Here is a 23,422-nt window from a genome sequence, read left to right as displayed (position 1 = left end):
GTTCCTGAACCTGGTGGTGTGGGAACTAAGGTTTCTGTACATCCTGCTGATGGCAGCAGCATCATCATCTGGAATTCTTATAATTTTGAAATGAGGCATCTTTCTTGTGGAGGTTGTCTAGGTCCAACAAAGGTAAGATCTGTTTTACCAGTGCATGCTGCTGCTGATGAAGAATCCTTATACCAATGGAAGCAGCTTCTGAGACCTAGGCAAAGATGGTTAGGACACAAACAAACAGGCAGACTCTTATTTAAATGAGGAAAGAATTCAAAGTTCTGAGATGCAACAGGACTTGGGAGTCCTTGTACAGGATACCCTTAAAGTTAACCTCCAGGTTGAGTCAGTAGTGAAGAAGGCGAATGCAATGTTGGCATTCATTTCTAGAGGAATAGAGTATAGGAGCAGGGATGTGATGTTGAGGCTCTATAAGGCGCTGGTGAGACCTCACTTGGAGTACTGTGGGCAGTTTTGGTCTCCTTATTTAAGAAAGGATGTACTGACGTTGGAGAGGGTACAGAGAAGATTCACTAGAATGATTCCGGGAATGAGAGGGTTAACATATGAGGAACGTTTGTCCGCTCTTGGACTATATTCCTTGGAGTTTAGAAGAATGAGGGGAGACCTCATAGAAACATTTCGAATGTTGAAAGGCATGGACAGAGTGGATGTGGCAAAGTTGTTTCCCATGATGGGGGAGTCTAGTATGAGAGGGCATGACTTAAGGACTGAAGGGCGCCCATTCAGATCAGAAATGCAAAGAAATTTTTTTAGTCAGAGGGTGGTGAACTCATGGAATTTGTTGCCATGGGCAGCAGTGGAGGCCAAGTCATTGGGTGTATTTAAGGCAGAGATTGATAGGTATCTGAGTAGCCAGGGCATCAAAGATTATGGTGAGAAGATGGGGTAGTGGGACTAAATGGGAGAATGGATCAGCTCATGATAAAATGGCGGAGCAGACTAGATGGGCTGAATGGCCGACTTCCGCTCCTTTGTCTTATGGTCTAAGTGCTGGAGTATCTGAGACTAGAATCAAGATAAATGAAAATAGGTTTCAAAACTAGACGCTAGACAAGAATCCAAAGTAAAGCTGATGACTGAGCAACAAACTACAGTTAAAATCCTGGTGCCAAAACAGGGCCGCCAATTAGTGGGGTGGGTCTGAATCTTGAAAGGGGCCTCACCAACTCACCATATTCTGGGGAGTTAGAGCGTTTATACTTCCGGAGGCTGACGGTCAGGTGCGTGTCGTAACAGCTTCACCATAGTGCAAGTTGAGATTGCTGTCAATGGCAGGCTTATAGAATGTTGTAACAAACTACATGTTTTTATGCTCAATCTAGAGTCAAAAGCACTCACATCCTGACTGGGACAAATCAATCAACAAGCTGCAGTATGTCCCTTTTATCTTTCCATGTTTCAAAAGCACTTAAAGTGACAATGGTGGGCACAAATTTGGAATTTATCATGAGGGATTGGCTAAAAATCAGGTTCAACCTAATTGTCTTTGAGTTAGTCATTGGTCCGGCACTGGTTCAAACACAGCAATGGTTCAAAGGTTCATTTATTATTAAAGTACATATGCACTATACAGCTCTGAGATTTGTCTTCTCCAGATAACCATGAAACAAAGAAAACCCATGGAGTTTGTTCAAAGAAAAACATCAACCACACCCCCTCCAACAAACAAATAAAACAAATCTCACAAACAGCAACAGGGTCATCTATAACCCTCCATGCAAGAAAAATTGTGCAAGCGACAACGAGAACATCAACCAACCCCCATGTAGAAAAACAAATTGTGCAAGTATCAAGAACATCACAGTCTAAACCCCAACCACACCACACAAAAAAACCTAACAAATCATGCCAAACAGCAACAGGAAAGAATGGACAAAAACACAACATGAAAACCATAAAATTTAAAAAGTCCAATTTGAACTACAGTCCACAGCCCTATCCACAAATCACAAAACTTCAGTAGCATCCTCCGACAACATTGAGGGAGAGAGGCAGAGGCCTTCCCTTAGGTGCAGCAAGCAGAAGATCCTTCACACACAGACATCTTCCCTCAAGAGCAGCAAGTGAGAGGCAAGTAGTTGACGCTGAACACTCACTCAATGTTTCAATCTTCCTCAATAATTTAATCAGCAAGAAATGGTGTCGATCACGGGCTAAGCTTCTTTGCTTCGAGGACACTCATCTCCTGGAGTTTTCTCAGAGACAGCAGAGTGCTCGATCACTCAATCGATCTACAAACTGTAAAATCACAGGTTCTAACAGTACCAGAAACACAGTTAAAATAAAATGAAGAAGAAGAAGTGAAATAGATAGTTTTGTGGACTATCTGAAAGAGGTCGCCCAAGGAACTATTGTTCACTGGCGCCATCTTGACCACATCCGATTAGTTTCCTGATAAGAGGAAGGGTATGCAGCAAAATAAATGTCTTCATGAATTTCAAACTTAGACCACAACTATTGCTTAGATTGTTTGTCTCTTCTCCCTCAACATGTAGCTTCCAATCTTTTGCTTGATACCCGCCACAATGGGACAATAATTATGTGACAATAATTATAATTATGTTCTATTGCCTGTTGTACTCTTTAATGTCAAACAACCAGTCTCTCTTGGTCGAGACTCCAAGCTACTATGATCTAACACGGACTAAATAGCTTTTACATGTTTTAACATACAAATTTGTCTAATTTCAATGCATCTGTACTCTGAACTCAGAGAGTAGTATTATATTCACTCCAAGATTTATCATTGTCAACCCAATTTGTAAACTGTTGCTTCAATTTGACATCACCAAAATGCTGCTACTCAAATTATCTTTGAAAATATATCAACCTCAGCACAACATTGTAACTCCGATAACTCTATTGAAATATCCAAGTATAATTTGGCATCACCTCTTGCATTCAAAATAATAAGGCCACAGGCCATTTCTTGCCTTATAACAGCTCTGGTGTATATCTCTAATGGAGATATAAATCTGAATAAGCCTATAAAGTATAGACACTGGGCAATCATGCAAGCATAAAAATATTTTAGGAACAAGAACAGATCATTAAATTCAACAAGCATTTTTTTGATTTATCCCAAATATATTCTATCATATTATGTAGCTGAACCTATCTAAATGAAAATGTTATGAAGAATGAACTTTAAACAAGATAAATGAGTTCTCAGTAACATTTATCCAGAATGAGTTACAAACAAAAGTAGTAAAAAAGTTGTGAAAAAGATATAAGGATAAAAATTAACAATAACAAGTGAAAAACCTGACTTAACACCTCTAACAATTCTATTGAAGCCAACAATAAGGGTTAAAAAAGGGATGCTCATCCCAGCCCTGCATTAATTCCTTTGCACAGACGTTGCCCTGAATACTAAGGATAGAGGCAGATTGGTCTTTCAGCTGGAATTTAAAGGATATCAGGACAGGGATTAGTATCTTAGAACAGGAAGAGGACAATTTGAGGTGTTAATGCAGAAACTATATATTAGGAGTAGGGTATTGAGCCTGGATGATGAACATCATTGGCTGCAGTGGAGCAACAAATATCATCTTAAGGGTTCTAATCGGATCCCATTATTTTCAAAGATGAGAGTAATTGCAGACTTTTCACAAAAAAATCTGCAGATGTTGGAAATCCAAGCAACACACACACAATGTTGCAGGACCTGATGAAGGATCTCGACCTGAAATGTCAACTGTTTACTCCTTTCCATAGATGCTGCCTGGCCTGCTGAGTTCGTCCAGCATTTTGTAAGTGATGACATTTATTTCTTTTGATCTATTTTATAGATATGTGGACTGCCATAGGCAAATTCTTCTTGGTTGCCACAACATAAGACCTGAGCAATTGATAACATGGCCAATATTGTCTCTCCAATATCCCAGGAAATATCACATTGTTTAGCGTTAAGTTACCACAATAGTTAATTTTAGGCACAACTCAGATAACAATGAAAGTGTAGGTTAAATGAGGTGAAATCAGGCATCTCTTTATTCTCCCCTGATCCATCCCCCACAGCAACTTCCACTTGCCCTCTTTGGCTTCATCTCTGTGAAGGATTGCGATACTTTAATGGAAAAGAGCAGCTCTCCAGAACCTCATTCTTTCCTCTTTTAGACTAAACTGTTCCAAAAGACATAAAGAAATGTGTTATTATTTTGTGATTACACTTGCCATTTAATATGAATCCCACAGAAATTTGTTATACTGTTAATCGTATTTACTTACCATTGTGGCCATAAATGAGCATGACATTGTTGACAATTATGTGCGGGCAGGGAAAGGGTTGTTAAATTGCCTGCACAGGTTACAGCTACACATGATTTAGGGATTAGCTGAATTTATTAGATTTTATGAGGCAAGCTCTTAGTGCATATCAGCTCTCAATAAAAACCTAGCTTGATGCATTTTTTTTCATTAAAAATTCCAAGCCAAGCATATATGATGTAAACTTTTAGTAGTCAGAATCTGTAACTACATTTGGAATTCTGATAAAAGCTAAGAAATGAGACCGTGAAATGTGGATTTATCTGCAATTTCTAATATGAAACTAATTTGCATCATCTTCTCATCACCATTGTGTAAAACAAGACATCAAAGGGAAAATTCTCCTCTTCAATCATGCCCGTGGGTGGTGGAATCAAGGTGGAGAATAACAGGAAATTTTGACCTGGTGAGAACTCACTGTGTCACCAACACATTTTGCTTTTTCTGAGACCTGTCAACTCTACAGCTGCCCGGCAAGGGGTGAGCTAGATTAGATTCATTGAAATTCTAAATTCCCGAGTGAAGGAGAAACTGGAGCAGGGTGAAGCACTTGAATCATTGACACTAGAAAGCACTAGGAGCCAGCGAAGTTGCAAAACAATGCTTCTGAAGTACATCCAAACCTAACTTAAATATCAACATATTTGTGTCATTACCTCCAAGTTCAAGAGACTATGCACACAAGGAACTATTTAAAGCTCAAATATGCTCAGTGGTGTTTCTATCTTCTAGTTGGAAGGTTTAAGATTTTTGTTCCTCTTCAAAGTTTAGAGTATATAATCCTAGCAAGCACTGTGAGGGTACTTAAGACTGTCTTTCAGCTGACATATTTTGCGAAGTAGATGTTAACAAAGGTTTATGGAAGTGTCCCACCAACACTAAAACACACAAACATTGCCAATGAGTTGAAACCTCCGTTGCTTTTGTGACTTTGATGTGTACAAAACTTACACTGGTTGAATTGAAAGCATCAACATCACGCCAGTTGTATTAAAAGCATTATACTGAATGTTGGCGGGTGGCCAAGTGGTTAAGGCGTTCGTCTAGTGATTTGAAGGTCGTGAGTTCGAGCCCCAGCCAAGGCAACATGTTGTGTCCTTGAGCAAGGCACTTAATCACACATTGCTCTGCGACGACACTGGTGTCAAGCTGTATGGGTCCTAATGCCCATCCCTTGGACAACATCAGTGGCGTGGAGAGGGGAGACTTGCAGCATGGGCAACTGTTGGTCTTCCATACAACCTTGCCCAGGCCTGCACCCTGGAAACCTTCCAAGGCGCATATTCATGGTCTCATGAGACTAACGGATGCCTATAATGCATGTGAAACATTTTGGCACATACTAAGTGTCACACTCAAAATGCTGGAGGAACTATATACTAACGATACAAAAATTGCGTAGTAAAACCAGCATTTTATTTCTTTGATTTACTGCACTGCAAGAACATGAGGCATCAGAAACTGAAACAAGATTAGATTTCATCAAAGTTGCTGGTGAACGCAGCAGGCCAGGCAGCATCTCTAGGAAGAGGTACAGTCGACGTTTCATGTGTATTGCTTGAATTGCCAGCATCTGCAGAATTCCTGTTGTTTACAAGATTAGATTTTCTAGTTCTGTGTTTCTTTGTCATTCAATAATACCAAGGATGATTCTTTACCTCAGTACCAATTTACTCTACTTTTTAAATTTTCTTAATGTCTAAAATCCTATCAATACACTCAGCTACTGAAATTCCACAACATCCTTGGGTAACAAATTTCAAAGTTTCACTGCACCCATGTGCAGAAATTTCTTCTCACCTCTGTCCCTTATAATGAAACTGCTTCCTGATTCTAGACACCCCAAGTGTGGATAAGAACAATTTTCCATCTGCTAATTTTCAATGTTACGATAAGATCACGCCTTGAGAGAAATCATCTTTTTCTTCACATGATAAACCTGGTATCCTTGGTTGCATTCAGCCGATCATTAGTATATCTTCCTTTAGTGGGAAGAGTGTTGGCCCAAATGTGATTTCAATAGAGCCCTATAAAATTGTAATATAACATCTACACTGCAGCAAAGACCAACATTTAATTGGCCCCCTTAATCACTGCTGTACCTGTATGTTCATTTTTCAGTGATTTAGAGAAGGTGCAGATGAAATTTACAGAAATTAGAGAGCATATTTTATGCAGATAGGTTGAGTGTGCTATGATATTTCCCTTTGGAGCGATGGAGGATGAAAGGTAACTTGACAGAGGTGCTTTCCAGGGCAGAAATGGCTAACACCATGGGGTGTAATTTTAAGGTGAATGGAGGAAATTATAGGGGGATGTCAGAAGTAAGTTTTTTCACATAGAATGGTGGGTGTGTGGAACGTCTTGCCGAGGTGGTGGTAGTGGCAGAAATATTAGCGACATTTAGGAAACTCTTAGATAGACACATGAATGACAGAAAAATGGAGGGTTAGTGTTCTTTTCAGTTGTGTGATAATGAATTGAAAGCCATGAATAAACATAAGGAAAGAGAGAGAGGTTTACAGTAACTAATTGTGGGATTGTGGTTAGCGTTGGCTGTAGTAATGGGGGAATCCTTTGGTCTTTGGTCTTTAGACTCCACTGAAGCCAAGGATAACTTTGCAGCAACAAGGGCCTTCTACGTATCTGGGAGAGCAAGCTCTGCTGCTGGTTTTGTACCATCCGCGTCCCTGTCTCCCTTCTTCCACTACCTCATCTGAGTTGTCTGAGGTGCTCCTGACTTCAGCACAGTGAGTACATGCAATAAACAGTCTACAAGTCCTGTTTAGTACCTTCTGAAGCATGCAAGAGAATCATCCAGACACCTGAAGTGGATGTTCTGGACACCAGAAGCTTGATAACATCACTGGTCGCCAAGTGTCACTAACTGTAATGCTCTGAAGCCTCAACCCTCAAGTTTCTGAGAAATATTATTGGCCAGATTTTATGGTGACACCTCTTGACCCTGTGCAGCCAGCTGGTCATTGTATTTCCAAACATGAATACTTCAGACAAAGTAGAGTGCTACAGGACAATAGCATCAGGCTCTTCTTGAAAGTCCTGAACACTTTCATAAAGTGAGTGGCATGGTAGTGGTTAGTGAAACACTCTACAATGCTAGCCAATACCAATGGGGTTCAATTCCTGCCACTGCCTGTAAGCAGCTTGTATGTTCTCCCTGTGACTGTGTGGGTTTCCTCCAAGTACTCCAGTTCACATCCACATTCCAAAGACATATGGTTAGGGTTAGGGATAGTGAATTGTGAGCACCAGAAGCGTGGCAACAACTGTGGCCTGCCTCTAGCACAATCTTTGGACTGCATTGGTTGATGCATTTCACTGTATGTTTTGATGTTTCAAAGTACCTGTGACAAATAAAGCTAATCACTCTGAAAGTTCAATTTTTTGGTTTGACCATTGCAAACCAAGTGCACTTTGATGGAATGAAAACTCTTGGTCTGATGAACTCTCCAGGGTGCCTTAAGTTCCATATGTTTACAGTTGATACCTTGCATATGAGGGAATGCAACCAAAGCTCTAAAGCTCCTACTCATTCAGACCAGCCTCAACAGAAATTCAAGCTTACGTAAGTGTAGCTTCTGTAAAGAAGCAGACAGTCACCAGCCCTCTGTAGTCATCAAATGCAGGATAAGGCAAATGTCTTTTGCCAAGTCCTGCATACAGTGAGATAATGATGAAGTTAATAGCATGGCAAATGAACTACAAGTTCAATATCCACAACAGTTGTTAGAAATTTTAAAATTATAGAAGCAGGCAACTTCTGAACAGAAGGACTTTCAGCAAAGGGAAGCATGAAACTATTATAGTTGAAACCCATTAGCCTTACCCAATCTGTTTTGTTCTTGACTCCAGACACAGCAATATCTTTGACACTTTTAACTGGTTCCTCAGTTCAGGGGTAATTAAATGTTGCCATTGATGAAAATGACTACACCCCTTTAGTGGACAACTACAAAACTAGATCCAAAGGGCTAGAAAAATGCTGACATCAAAAGATAATTTTGAATACAACCGTTAATGTGGCTGTAACTCTTATTCTGGAAGGGTCCAGTGTCTACCTTCAAGATATCTGAGATGTATAAACCAAATGTTCTAATATGTTGAACAGGTTTGGGCTCTGATTTTGCATACCTTGTGCTGGTTTAGTTGTAGTGAACTACATTTCTCTACTAATTTCCAACGTCTGGGTTAATCAGGAACCAGACTGGGACAGCTCCTACTAATCCAGACACTCACACTGTCATAAGGGGGCAGCTCAGAGCGGACCCAAATGCAAGATGCAGACACTGAAGTACTAGGAACAGGAATGGACAAAACCAAATGACAGGACAGAACGCAGACTAGGAGTAGGGACAGGAACACAGACAAGGCTAGGGAAGCAGGACCAGGACGAGGGACTGGGAACAAGGAGCCTGGGCGTGGACTCCGAGCCAGAGACTGGACAATGACCCAGAACCTGGGTCTTGACTCAGGCTCAGACCCCGGAACTAGGCGAGGACATGACGTGGCTACAGAACTGGACATGGCTTGGGTTTCTCGAGGCCAGGCGAGGACGCAATGAGGCTTGGGATCCTCGAGACCAGGCGAGGACACGAGGAGGCTTGGGATCCTCGAGACCAGGCGAGGACGCGAGGAGGCTTGGGATCCTCGAGACCAGGCGAGGACGCGAGGAGGCTTGGGATCCTCGAGACCAGGCGAGGACGCGAGGAGGCTTGGGATCCTCGAGACCAGGCGAGGACGCGAGGAGGCTTGGGATCCTCGAGACCAGGCGAGGACGCGAGGAGGCTTGGGATCCTCGAGACCAGGCGAGGACGCGAGGAGGCTTGGGATCCTCGAGACCAGGCGAGGACGCGAGGAGGCTTGGGATCCTCGAGACCAGGCGAGGACGCGAGGAGGCTTGGGATCCTCGAGACCAGGCGAGGAAGCGAGGAGGCTTGGGCTCCTCGAGACCAGGCGAGGACGTGATGAGGCTCGGGTTCTTGGAGGCTCAAGGTCTTGGAGACTAGACAAGGACATGACGAGGCAAAGGTACTTCAAGGTAACTCCTGGGCAGGACGCGGGGCTCCTGGGCAGAATGTGGGACTCCACCCCACGGAGGCAAGGACAGGGAGGGATATACCCAACCACAGGGTAACAACAATCAGCCTGGCTTACCCAACAGAGGCAAGGGACAGGAAGGGAGCTAGGTCTGGGGTGGCTCCAAGACTCGAGGCTGCCAGTAACCTCGGCAGGCTACGGAACAGCCAAATCCGTATCTCAATGACTGCACTAGCCTTCCACTGGTGGGTTTCTCCAAGGGGAGACTGACAAGACAACCCAGCACCACACTGCCTCCATGACCACTTATATTCCAAGCCCTAAGACGAGCGTCAGGTGCTTATGGTTAAGTCCAAGCGAAACAAGGGACAGCCGGAAGACCTGGAGTCTGGAGCCCGCTGATCGGACCGTGATCTGGAATGTGGACTTTGGACTGGACCATGACACACACACACACACACACACACACACACACACACACACACACACCCCTTAAAAATCCAAACATTTTAAGATCAATTATTTTCAACAAAACTTTGAAAGATTAAAGACATAACTGGTTTTAAATAGTTCAATAGTTCCATGTAATATCAGAGAATGTATACAAAATACAACTTGAAATTTTCATTCTTCACAGGCATCCATGAAAACAGAAGAGTGCCCCAAAGAATGAGTGACAGTAAAATCTTTAGAACTCAAAAGTCCCCCTACCCTGCCCTCCCATGCACAAGTAGTGGCAAAACAACCCTCCCCCTCCCCCACTTACTTCAGCAAAAAAAGCATCAGAACCCTCCACCCACCAAGCAAGCAATAGCAAAACCCCAGATAAAGAACATGATCTGCAGTACAACAAAAACTAATCGTTCACCCAACAATTTGGCGTACCACAGGCTTCTCTCACCCTAATAAAGGGACAGAGAGGTGTTACTCTTTCACAGTGAGAGGGGAGACCAACAAAGACAAACGACGCACTGATAATGGTGTTAATGTCTGCCGCGTTGATTTTTTCTGAGTTCTCCAACTCAAGAATCGGCACCAAACTCTCCCCCACCAACGAGAGAAAGACATTTGCCGAGTACAGAGCCCCCCAACAGCTGATGATGCAATGATCCCAATGTTCCGTTTTCTCCCACGATGCTTCAGGCCCATTCTCCCACAATGTTCATCACTGCAACAAAGCAACGTCTGAGTGTAGCCCTGATCAGGCTCTTCAACAGAACCCCATTCACCTTGAAAAGGAAAAAGAGATACATTAGATATTAAGCTGTTTCCACAGATGAGCTTGCTCGAAAAAGTTGCAGTCAAGTGCCATTGTAGAAAGAATGGTTTCTGTTGCAGTGTAAAAAAATGAATTATCAAATATAACTTCAAGCAACTAGCAAGACACTAACTCAACTATTGAGGTTTCCCATTCGTAAGGCCAGTGATGTTGTGGGGATGGAACTGGACTCTCTGACGGTGGTGTCTGAAAAGAGGGGGCTGTCCAAGTTGCATGCCATCTTGGACAATGTCTCCCATCCACTACATAATGTACCGGTTGGGCACAGGAGTACATTCAGCCAGAGACTCATTCCACCGAGATGCAGCACAGAGCGTCATAGGAAGTCATTCCTGCCTGTGGCCATCAAACTTTACTACTCGTCCCTTGGAAGGTCAGACACTCTGAGCCAATAGGCTGGTCCCGGACTTATTCCTGGCATAATTTATATATTACTAATTAACTATTTGTGGTTTTATTACTATTTAATTATTCATGGTGCAACTGTAACGAAAACCAATTTCCCCCGAGATCAATAAAGTATGACTATGACTAAATAACTCTAGCAGACTACAGGTTCCTAAGGTTGTCATAGCTGGAGGTGGTAGTGGGGATCTCTCATTACTTATAAAATGCCCAAGTGGCGTGCATCTCCAACAGCCTCTGACAACCAAGTCCAACTCTTGGCCTTCACGTGTGGCTTAGTTACTTGGTCTGGTGGAACTGTTTCTACTGACAAGAGAAGGGGCAAATGTCAACCACTGGTGCTTCAAAACCAGTTGCTTTGGGCAGGTGGGGCCTGTTAGCCTTGGACAGCAGTCACCTAGCAGAAGGAAAATTCTGATTTAAACCTCCTCTGCCATGCGGGCATACCAACCCATGGGAAAGGCTTCAGGAGTAAACCCCGAGGAAGAAATCCGGAACCAGGGTCCCTAAGGCAGTTTGATGTTATTTACAACTTCAATCTGGTAATCTCTGCGATGACACTGGTGCCAAGCTGTATCGGTGCTTGCCCTTCCCTTGGACTACATCAGTAACGTGGAGAGGGGGAACCCACTGCATGGGCAACAGCCGGTTCTTCAAATCTTCCTGCCTGGGCTTGGAGAGGACACTCCAGCAGACTACAATTCTTAACAACTTGTGGGCATGCATTAAAATGCGAGAATCTAGTATTTAGAAAGTTGCAAATTACAGAAGTGCTTTTTAATAGGTGTAGGATAATCATCTACATATACTTACTAGACACTTAACTGTTGTAGAGACTTTACACCCAATATACCATCACAACATTGACAGTTGTGAATTTAAATTGAATCCACCATCCGTCCCTCAACACCCTACTCTCACTGTCCCATGATTCAATTTCTTGCACCAACGGTAATGATTAATGAACAGAGAGGCCAAAGCATCCATTTGCAGAAATTTGATTACAAGCTCTTCATTTTTAATTATAAACCATAAAGGAACTAGTTAATAAAGTGGTTTGTTTCCAAGGTTGTGCTAAAAAAAATCTTTTTCGAAATAATACAACCACATCTTATTGCTTTTGGTAGTATTTTTTCATTCAACGCAAAAGGGCAATGAACTGCAATACTTCAAGAGATTGTCAGCACATTTCAAGAAGTCAAGAACACTGCCCCCAGCTTTATCAGTGTATTCAGAAATCCATATCCACAGAAAAATAATAGCTTCTCTGCTTTGAGTTAGTGGGAAAGCAAAATAAACTGTCTTGTTAGGTAAACACAATATAATTACTGCCACCATCTTAAAATATTAATGTGCTGGATATCTCTTCAACCTTTCTAAGCACCAAGACTATTATTGCACTTAAAAGGAAAGCAATTTAATAAATTGTTGCTGTATAAAAAGCAACTACTCTGGCAGAGAAAAATCCCCAGAGGCTTGTCTAGAGCCCTAATCTGCAGTGGCAGCCGCCCCAGCTAAAGAGAAATGATGATTCCAATGCTGAGTGAAAGTGCATTTGTTCTAACTATTGTCAAATGAGCTGCTGCAGGACCATTAGGATTGCTAACATTGGCGAATCTGAGAAGATCATCTGCAGTCAGGCACAACAAAAAGCATCCTGATTTTAAGCAGAAAGGATTCCTTGTCAGCTGTCTGGGAAGGTTGGTACAGCTGTCAGAAATTCAAAGCCACTCATCACCTTGTCATACTTCCTGCAGCCCTTTTCCAACATTATTATGTTGCTTTTCTTAAAAGTATTGATATAACCAAGACTTTTTTTTGGATCCATGAGAAAATGTCAGATGACTGTTGAAGCACAGATCTCATTTGCTTTGGGGGAGAAAAGGGGACACTTTAAGTGCTGTCTAAATACCAAGGCAAAATTTAAAGAATTTTGCACACCTTTTGATTATACTGTGTCTCCATTAAAGCTGAAGCTAGTTTTAACTCAAATCTATCTGAAAAGTAAAAATGTTGCTACAATGTACTATATCTCAGCAGCATAAATAATATATTTAATAGATAAGTGCTAAGGTATTGAAGCTTGAAACCAAATCAGCAAATATTGGAAATACTCTGCAGATCAGGCAATTATATGTGGAAAGAATGAAAGTTAACATTTCAGATCGATAATCCATTGCCATCCTTCTTCTAGGAATGCAGCTAATCTTGAGATTTTGAGATTCCCAAATATTTCCTTTAACCTGTAAATGAAAATAATAATAAAAAAACTGCAAATACTGAAAATCTGACTTCTCAGTAAAAACAGAAAATTCTGGAGAAGGTAACAAGTCAGATAAAATCTCTGGATAGAGAAGCAGTTAATGATAACAATTTACTGTTTCTCTTTTCATTGATGCTGTCTGGCCTGCTGACTTTATCCAGTATTATGTTTTTATGGCTCCTTTACCTTGTTTGCTTTCATTGCTTTCAGTTTCCTTTCTTGTATTTGATCAGAGAAATATCAATACAGAGAGGTCATTGTCTGGAAATATTAGCTCTGTTTTCTCTGGCCACAGATATTGTCAGGCCAGCTGAGCACTTGCAACATTATTTGATTTAATTTCAAATTTCCAGTATTTGTGGTGTTCAGCTGTTGAAAAAAAAATTGAGTTAACAAGATGGTGCTCAACTATTCACAATAAATTTAATTTACAGAAGGCCACTTTTGTATCATTAAATCTGATCAGATTTTATCATCCCGATGATGTGTCCCAACCCAAAACGTCATCTCTTTATTTCCATAGGCCCTGCCTGACCTAATGATTTCCTCAAGCATTTTGTGGGTGTTCCTCTGGATTTCCAGCATCTGCAGAATCTCTTGTGTTTATAATCAAATATTTTTTTCCTTTGTGATATGAATTCCAAAACTCAAGGTGTTGAATGTCAAACTGCACCACGGTGCAAAACAGATAGAAGAGCATTTCCGTTCCATTTTATCTTCAGCTAACCTTATTCTCTTTGAATTGAATGGAACAGAAATGCAGGCAGGATGGAAAATAGACAGTCCTGTTTAGTGGAACCAATCAAACCTAGTTTTACTCCTGAGTTATGTAGGTGCATTCTCACAGTAGAGTAAGCTGAAGCAAATAATGCAAATTAAATTGACATTTTATTGTTAAAACCTTTTTTATTGGAACCGGATGAAGATATTTCCTAGAGTAGACCCGAGATGTACTCTTGAGTTTGAAATCTACCTCATTATAATCTGCACCTTATTTTTTTACCTGCACTTTATCTGTAGCTGTTACAATTTATTCTGCAACCTTACTGTTTTATCTTGTTCTACCTCAATGCACCGTGCAATGATTTGATCTCCGGGAACGGTATGCAAGACAAGGTTTTCACTGTATCTTCTTATATGTGGGAATAATAAACTGGTTCCAGTTCCAATCCCACTGACAGCAATTCTGGTAGGATCCATGAAAATATCGTACTTATAAACTTTAATACTTTATCACGTGATTGAATTAACTGCTTGCATTAATGTACAGGAACTGGCTTTCTATTAGCCCTCCATTAAGAATTCAATGTGCACCTGATTTAAAAGCCAAAGGACAATATGAGTGGTGAGCTCTCTCCACATATATTGCTTCCTTGAAAACAAACACAAACATATAAGTAGCCTAATTATAATATCGAAGAAGGCGAGTTTCTCATCCACAAAACAGGAAAAGAATAATTTATCATTACATGTTTTCTTAATAGAGCAGCTCGTGGTTAAGATCTCTGGGGAATCATATTCTGGATTGGGTGTTGTGCAATGAATTGATTAGAGAGTTTAGGGTAAGGGAACTCTTAGGGAATGTGTGATCGTAATATGAAAGAATTCACCCTGCAATTAGAGAAGAGGAAGCTAAAGTCAGATATAGCAGCATTACAGTGGAGTAAAGGGAATTACGGAGGCATCCGAGAGGAGCTGGCCAAAATTGATTGGAAGAGATCACTTGTAGGGATAACAGTAGATCAGCAATGACTGGGATTTCTGCGAGAAATTCGGAGCGTGCAGGATAGATATATCCCAAAGACGAAGTATTCTAAAGGCATGATGATGCAACCATGACTGACGAAAGAAGTCAAAGCCAACATAAAAGCCAAAGAGAGGGCATTTAATAGAGCAAAAATTTGTGGGAAGTTACTGGGAAGGGAAGCTTTTAAAAAGCAACAGAAGACAACTAAAAAAGTCATGAAGAAGGAAAAGAAGGAATACGAAGATAAGCTAGCCAATAATATTAAAGAGGATAACAAAAGTTTCTTCAGATAAATAAAATGTAAAAGAGAGGTGAGAGTAGCTATTGGACTGCTGAAAAATGATGCCGAAGAGATAATAATTGGTGACAAGGAAATAATGAATGAACTGAATAAGTATTTTGCAACAGTCTTCATTGTAGGGAGGTAGAAGAAAGGAAGTATTTTACTTTGAACTTTGAACTTCACGGTCTAATATTTAAGTTGTGAGCAGGAATCTATGAGGGAATGAATTGTTTGAAAGAAATAGATAAAGGTTTGAATATATTTTTCTGAAATACCAGAGGATGTTATAGAAGATAAATCTAGTTATGGAATAAAAATAGAAAATTTAAAAGAATCATGCAAGATCATCAATCTAAAATGTTAACTCTGCCTTTTTCTCTGCACAGGTGCTGCCTGACCTGCTGAGTATTTACAGAACTTTGGGTACTTGCTTAGGATTTCCAGCATCGACTTCTTTTTCACTGTTTTGCAATTGCCTTGTCATGGAACACTTAAAGGAGGCAATTGCTGCAGTGCTTTTATCACCACCAAACAAAAGTTTCAGATAATCACATATATAGAGATAAAGCCATTACCAAATGATGGAATGGCATTGCAGAATGTATTGGTTTAACTCCTGGTCATTTATGTTAGATTTGCCAGCCACTGTACTGTGTTCTTTGACAAGCCAGTAAATGAACAAAGTGTATTTTGGGATATAGTCGATTATCAAAATAATGTAACCTTGCTACATTGGAAGAGAACTTAAAGCAACAGAATTAACTTAATATGTCCACAAGCCAAATTAATACCAACAAAGACAAAACAAAAACATTTACAGACATTTAATGTTCTTTCAAACACATTTATTTTTGCTTACAGCCGCTGATTATATTGAATTATTTTACATAGCTTAAGACGACTTTCCTCCAAAGAGACACATTTTCTCTTTCTCCCATTTGCTTCAGTTGTCATAATAATAATTGTGTAATCAGTAATTTAAAGTGAGCACTCCACAAAAATAAAATGGGACAAAGAATTAACTTGTGGTAGTTTTCCAGCCAGAATTAAACATAATGAACAGGGTTTGTTAATAACTGCTTCAATCAATAACAGAATACCAGATAACAAGCCAGCTGGAAATAAAAGCCATTATTTCACTCCCACATGTGAGAAACGTTCACTCTTTGCACCCAAAATGCCCTCTGGGTACTCAAATTGCATGACACCTTATTCAACAGAATATTAACTTGTAGATATAAGATCACAAAAAGCATTCTTCTTCGATATATCCTTTAATAATATGGATCAGTTCCAGTTGCAACTTACTGCCTTGCTGATTTCAAACTGACTGCTGTCATGCATATATTATTAGAAGATGGCATTACCTAGCACAAGGTAGGATTCAATGAGGCTAGAATAGCTATTTCAATAAAAATAAATAATTATACACAACTGCATTTGGGTTGTACAAGACATTCACGTAATTCTCGTCACAGCTATGTAAAAAAATAATCATGATGTTAACGTTGTGCAGGTGACAGCTGATGACCAGGCTGATATTTTTGTGAGCACACACACACACACAAACTCAACACTTCACATTAATGTATCATCCATATAACAAATTTATGCTTTCTTTGAAACAGGCTGTCTAGCCACCTTGGCTTGAACACACAGTTTAATGCTGAAGCAGAAAACTACAGCTTGGATTAATTGACCTCACTTCCATTTTGCATCATTTCTTTTCCTTGGGTTTGGCGGGGTGGTGGTATTGGTTAAATGCATTGACCTTAAATGTTCTAACATTCTTGTTTAACGTTATATGCTCAAATTTGTAGTACAGACACCGTCCAGTAAAGCAGGTCTCAATCAAAAGGTTTCTGTGTGTTTCAGAGTATCCAGTCACTTCTTGAAAGCACAAGGCATCCAAGCCCGCTTAAAACTTTCTCCAGTTATCTCAGTAGCCTCACACTGTCGATGTAGCTGTAAACTGTATCATAAATTGAACATCCATAAATCATTTACTAGCACTGCGCCAAACAATTGATAATTAAAGGGAAAGAATACGAATATTATGAACTAGAATGTTAATTCCTAATGAAGGGTCCAAAGGTTGAAAGGTTCATTTATTATCAAAGTATACAACTCTGAAATTCTTCTTCTCCCAGTAGCAATGAAACCTAGAAAGAAAGAGAAAAGAAAGGCGACAGGATCATCAACTCCTAAATCCCACCTCCCCACACACAAAAACAAATAAAAACAGATCAGGTACAGTTGCCCCCAAATCCCTCCTTCCGCAAAAAATAACGTAAAAAATGGATCAGGCATGTCGATCTCAAAATCCCTCTTCCCGTACAAAAAAAAAGCAAACAAAATGGATCAGACACTTTGACACTCAAATCCCTCTTCCCGCACAAATAAAACAAAGAAAACGGATCAGGAACATTGCTCCCTAAATCCCTCCTCCTGAACAAGATGGATCAGGCACATCAAACCTCAAATTCCTCCTCAGACACAAAGAAGCAACGAAATGGATCAGGCATATCAAACCTCAAATTCCCTTGACCTACAAAAAAATGATCAGGCACAAAAACACAGAATATAAAGACTACAAGACCAAAAAATAGTGTCCATAGTCCAAGTCCAAATCCAAAATGCAGAGGAAAATCTGGATGGTACTTTTCAGGCCTAAACACAGCAGCAGGTACAGCACAACAGATTGAAAGACAAGCAGCCAGCGATCACACTCTGCACACACTTCGACGCTTCAGTCACCCTTATCACTTGAATCGGAGAACAATGGGAGCTTTAGTCGGTGAAGTGGGGTCAGATATCAGCTCGTGCGCCATGCCTTCTCGCCACAGAGTTCATTCACACTGCTTCCGCCTCCCGGGGTCTCAGAGACTACAGAGCGCCGAAGCATCCAAATCACTTTCAAACAGCAGAGCACAGGCTCCGACAGTTCCAGAACCACACTCAAGATGAGAAACAAGCTTAAAAGACATAAAAGAAGTGAAAAAAAAATGTTTTCGTGATCTATCCAAAAGATGTCGACCAAAGGAGCGTTGTACGCAGGCACCATCTTGACCAGTCTCGTCTTCAACTGATAATTCCTCTCCATAGATGTTGCCTGACTTGTTGAATTACTCCAGCATGTTGTGTGTGTGTTGACCTGGATTTCCAGCATCTGTTTAATGTTATATTTTGTAACTCCAAAATGTTAAACAAATTTAAAGGAAAACAAGAGAGCTGAGAGATACTTGTCTTAGTTCTTTACTTTAAGCAAGGTGCCACGTATCAAGTCGTTATGTTACAATGTATCCAATTCACATATTTTTTTGTATAACCACAATGAATTATATAAATGTCAAAGAATGCTTAATCAAACAATATTTTGACAAAATTACTCAAATATCACGGAAATATTAAATACACAACATTTAAAATACAAGTTCAGTAGGAAGCAAAAACACATCGCAGGACCTCCTATTGAAATGAAAAAAAACGGTGTGCAAAAGTGAAAAGTAATCCCTTTCAGTCTGAGGTAAGAGGAATTCAGAGAATCGTAAGAGATACAGCACAGAATGAAGACTCTTTGGCCCACCAAGTCCATGCCAACCATCCACATACACTCACACTAATCCTACATTAATGTCCTTCTCTCTGCTGTTTTACACCCCCCTCCCTCCCCAGATTCACCTATGCACCAGGGAACATTCCTGGCAAAGTCTTACCAACTTCAAGCAGAAGTGATTCCAAGGTTCCCCCTCCCCTAACTTGGCGAATCAGCTCCATCAGTTTTGTTTGCAGTCTGATAATGACAACCAACACCTATCTCTTCACACTTCCTCTAATCCTGATATGCTGGTACCCTTACCCACTTCCTTTCACAACTCCATCGTCACCATCCCACTTAACCAAAGCTGTCTCTTCCGAAAGATGGTGTATGTAATATAAACTGATATAAAGGTATCCAAGATTGACACTTAAGGAAGTCTGGTTACACTTGTCTCTTTACCAACTGTCTTTCCTTTTAGTTCTCTATAGAATGAGTAATGTATTACCTGATGCAAATCATTGGCTGTCAGCTACTGACACTAAAAGACCTGTTCATTGCCAGCGTAAAGAAAAGAAATGAAAAAAATATTACCGACTCCACCCAGCCTAGCAGTCACATATTCACCACATTGCCATCAGGGAGATGTTACAAGTCTATCACCACCAGGACTACACGTAATCACTGAAGTTTCTTTCCGATAGCGATCCGATTTCTCAACAAAACTCACTCGCGTGTAATACCCTTAACTGTCCCTGCACGACATCCGTTAGATGGTCTTTCCTGCTCTCCTTGTTCTGTTGATAATTATTGAGTCTGTTCATATGTTCACATTTATTTAAGTTGATTGTTGATTGCCCATGGCTGTTTGCACTATTCTTTGTAAATTGTGTTGTCTGTTATGATGTTGTGGTGTGTTTTAGATTGGCTCTGAACCACAATCATTTCTGGTATGTTTCACATATTGGTGTTAAAGAGATCCTGATTCTGACTAGTATAGAAAAGAAAGAGATCACAGACAGGGAACGAGACACCAGTTAGCTTGCTATCAATAGTGGGGAAATTGCTGAGCTCCATTATTAAGGAAGGGGTAAAGGGCACTTAGTAAATAATAGTAGGATTGAGCACAGCAAACTGGGATTTATGAAAGTAAATCCCTTGTTAGCGGGTGAAAGCACATTTGAAACATTATGTACTATTCTGGTCACCTGAGCTAACAGTGTATTTGTGATAAAGGGAGTGCAGCAAATATTTGTTGGATTTATTCCTGGGATGATAGGCTTGTTGTATGTGGAGTGCTAATGTAGATAGGGCCTACCCTCTCTAGAATTTAGATGGATGAGAAGTAATCTTACTGAAACATACAGAATTGTTAAGATATTTAACAGGGAGATAGAGCTGCTGTTTACCCTGGAAGGCTGTCAACACTTGGTCAAAATTCCAAAATAAAGGATTGTTCATTCAGCACAGAGATGAAGAGAAACGTCATTGCAGTGGAATCCTCTACCCAAGAGAGCTGTGGAAGCTTAGACATCAATTCTGTTCAACGTAAAGATCAAATATTTTTAGTTTAAAAAGAAATGAGGTTAGCACAGGAAATTGATATAGGTGGAGCAGGACAAGGGCATAATTGCCCATTCCTGCATCTATTACTTGTGCTCTTTTAGTCGCTCAGCCTTCTCCACTAGCACCTGCTGAACACTGCCAGGTCTCCAACTGACCTTCACCAACTTCTTCCAAGCCACACAACATTTTTAGTTGCTAAATCTGATATTCATTCATCACTGCTGAGCTTAAATTCTGGAAAACCCTACCTAGGTGCAGTGTAGGGGGTACCTTCATTAGCAAATCTGCAAAACTTTAAGAAGGCAGTTCTCTTTACTACCATCAGGGAAGAGGTGAAAAGGAGCCTGCAAGCACACATTCAACACTTTAGAAACCGCTTTTTTCACTCCACCTTCATATTTCTGAATGGTCCATGAATCCACCAATACTACCTTGTTATTCTTGCACTATTCATTTATATAGTTTTGTATTTCTTATTATAACTTATAGTATTTTTTGTGTAATGCACTGTGCTACTGCCACAAAACAACTAATTTCACAACATATCAGTGACAATAATGCAGATTCTGATTCTGAAAAATGCTCATCCTCATCCATCTCCATCCAGCTCATGTCATAAACCTGACACCACTCACATCACCAACCTAATATTCAGCCAATGACCTGCTTGGACCTGTCCTATATAACCATCATTTGACTACCCATCCTTGTAATCTGCTCCAAAATTTATTTGCTTCATAGATTTTGCAGTAGTCAAAGATTACAGAGGAAAGATTTGTTCTTTTATTCATAATGTCTTCAGTGGTAAATGATCACAAACAAATCCAAGAGATTCCAATTGCTGTAATTATGCTATCATATTTTGGACCATCTGCTTACTGGAGTCAAGCTGATACAATATTGTTAGCATTTCAGATTTTATTTCCACATAGCTGATTACAGTATTTGAGTTGCTATTAGCAGGAACAATTAAGAATTAAGTCACATTTCTCGGTTGAGAGTCCTGATTCACTACTAAAATCATGTACACAATCTATTTATATATCTGCCTTGTGGGCCTTAGCTAGGCCCTTTCTTATCAAACACAGCCAACCTCCAAGAATAATTTTTTGATATTGCAACTATAAAAAAATCCATCCAATTCTGCCCACTACAATTTCTAGTTTCAAGTATTGATCTTGAAACTCTTTTATCTCCTTTTTCGTGCTATCTTTATCCTTCATTGTCCTTGTTCCAAAGTTTTTGGTGCAGCTGTGAACCTTGAAGCAAACAAGAGGTCCAACTCTAAATAGAATCTTAAGTTAGCAGTATTTTTCTGGTTCTAACAGAGCAGAAATAAAACTAAATAAAATTCCGAACAAACGACCAATATCAAACAATTATCTAACAAAGAGCAACAGTTTAAAAGAGCAAATATCAGAAGCCTTCAACACCTCCCCACAGTCAAAATATGACTGAGATGTCTACAGACAGCATTTCTGTGAATTTCCTCTAGCAATAACAGCTAGTGAGAAAAGGACCTACTGGTCTCCTAGCATATATACCTGATGAAGATGGCAGAGTTTGTCATCGAAATGTCAGTTATAATCGATACTTCTGGAAGAGTTTATTCCTTTATAACAATTAGATTTTTACAATAAGAAAGGCATATATCGTGGTATGTCATCCTGAGAATGCAATATCAATGAACCTTGGAGAGAAGTTGCTCATAAGGGTAATTCGAGAACATTCTCAAAATCTTCTTGGGTAACTCTTTTATGAAAATCCTGACCGCTACCTGCTTCAAATGAGGAAGAAACACCCTGGAAAATACTTGATACACAAAGTCTCCAAAATGGAAGCACATGGAGACTGTTCACAAACCTAATGAGGAGTGCACACTGTTCCAAAGCCCTTCCAATTCTCTAAACTGTAGCAGAGCTTTCAGATCCTTCATCAGACTTATCAGCCACCTCAGAATACATAGAACTAGAGTGGAAATCCCAGTCAACTATTATCCTAGGATAACTGCCTAAGAAGAAGGAGATCCAGCAAAAAGCTTAACTATTGCATGGGCATTTCCTCCAAATAGCCTCATAAACTATTATCTCTGGAAACCAGAGTTGAAACTAACTAAAAAAGCATTCCACCTATATTATGTATCCTGAGATACATATTGTTCTACGTACAAATTGCACACACCACCAACATAAATCACACATGCACATTCAAACAAGATTTATGCAAGCTCCCAGAAATATGTGCATAGGCATATGCACGCACACGCATGGACACACATCTCCTTACAAGACTCATTATTATAATTACATAAAACAAATGATTCCATGGAGTATATGGTAACATCAGGGAAATGTTTAATATGCTATTGTTCTAAAATCAAAGGCAATAAAAGCACCCCAGATGAATTACTGCCCGAAGTATTGATTGAATAAAATAAACAGCCACCATTTATCTCTGTTGTTGAAAGCTAAGACGTAATTGGTCTTGCCATGTTTAAATAGCCTTATCCAATTACAAACATTTCCATATTTTTCTGTAAGTATTATGATCGAATTCTGCACGAATTGCAATTATTTGCAGCCCATAAACTCCACCTGGTTGAGGTGATTATAACGCCTGATTTGTAGAGTATCAAGAACGGCCACTGGGAGGATTTCTTTTGTATTCAGATCGTCTGACTCATCAATGCCAAACACAGCGAGGCAATCTTTTAATATTCATTTCAAGAGATCATTGTTACATGATGAAAATCTCATTACTTGTGATTTATTGCTGCCTCACAAACCAGTATTAGATTAATATGTATAATATAAATAGAACATTTTTTTCCTGTCGACATTAAAATCACTCTCTAGATAAAAGAAGGTTCAAAAGATTTTATTCAAATCTGTTTCTAGGCAACACGTATGATGAATACTGTCACAAAATAGACGCTGATTCCATGATAAGCAGTCTACTCTAAGTAAGGTGCATAAAATCTATGCATTTTAAATGTT

The sequence above is a fragment of the Mobula hypostoma genome, chromosome 16 (genome assembly GCF_963921235.1).
Source record: "Mobula hypostoma chromosome 16, sMobHyp1.1, whole genome shotgun sequence".
Taxonomy (NCBI): Eukaryota; Metazoa; Chordata; class Chondrichthyes; order Myliobatiformes; family Myliobatidae; genus Mobula; species Mobula hypostoma.
Note: the sequence above shows the minus strand (reverse complement) of the source record.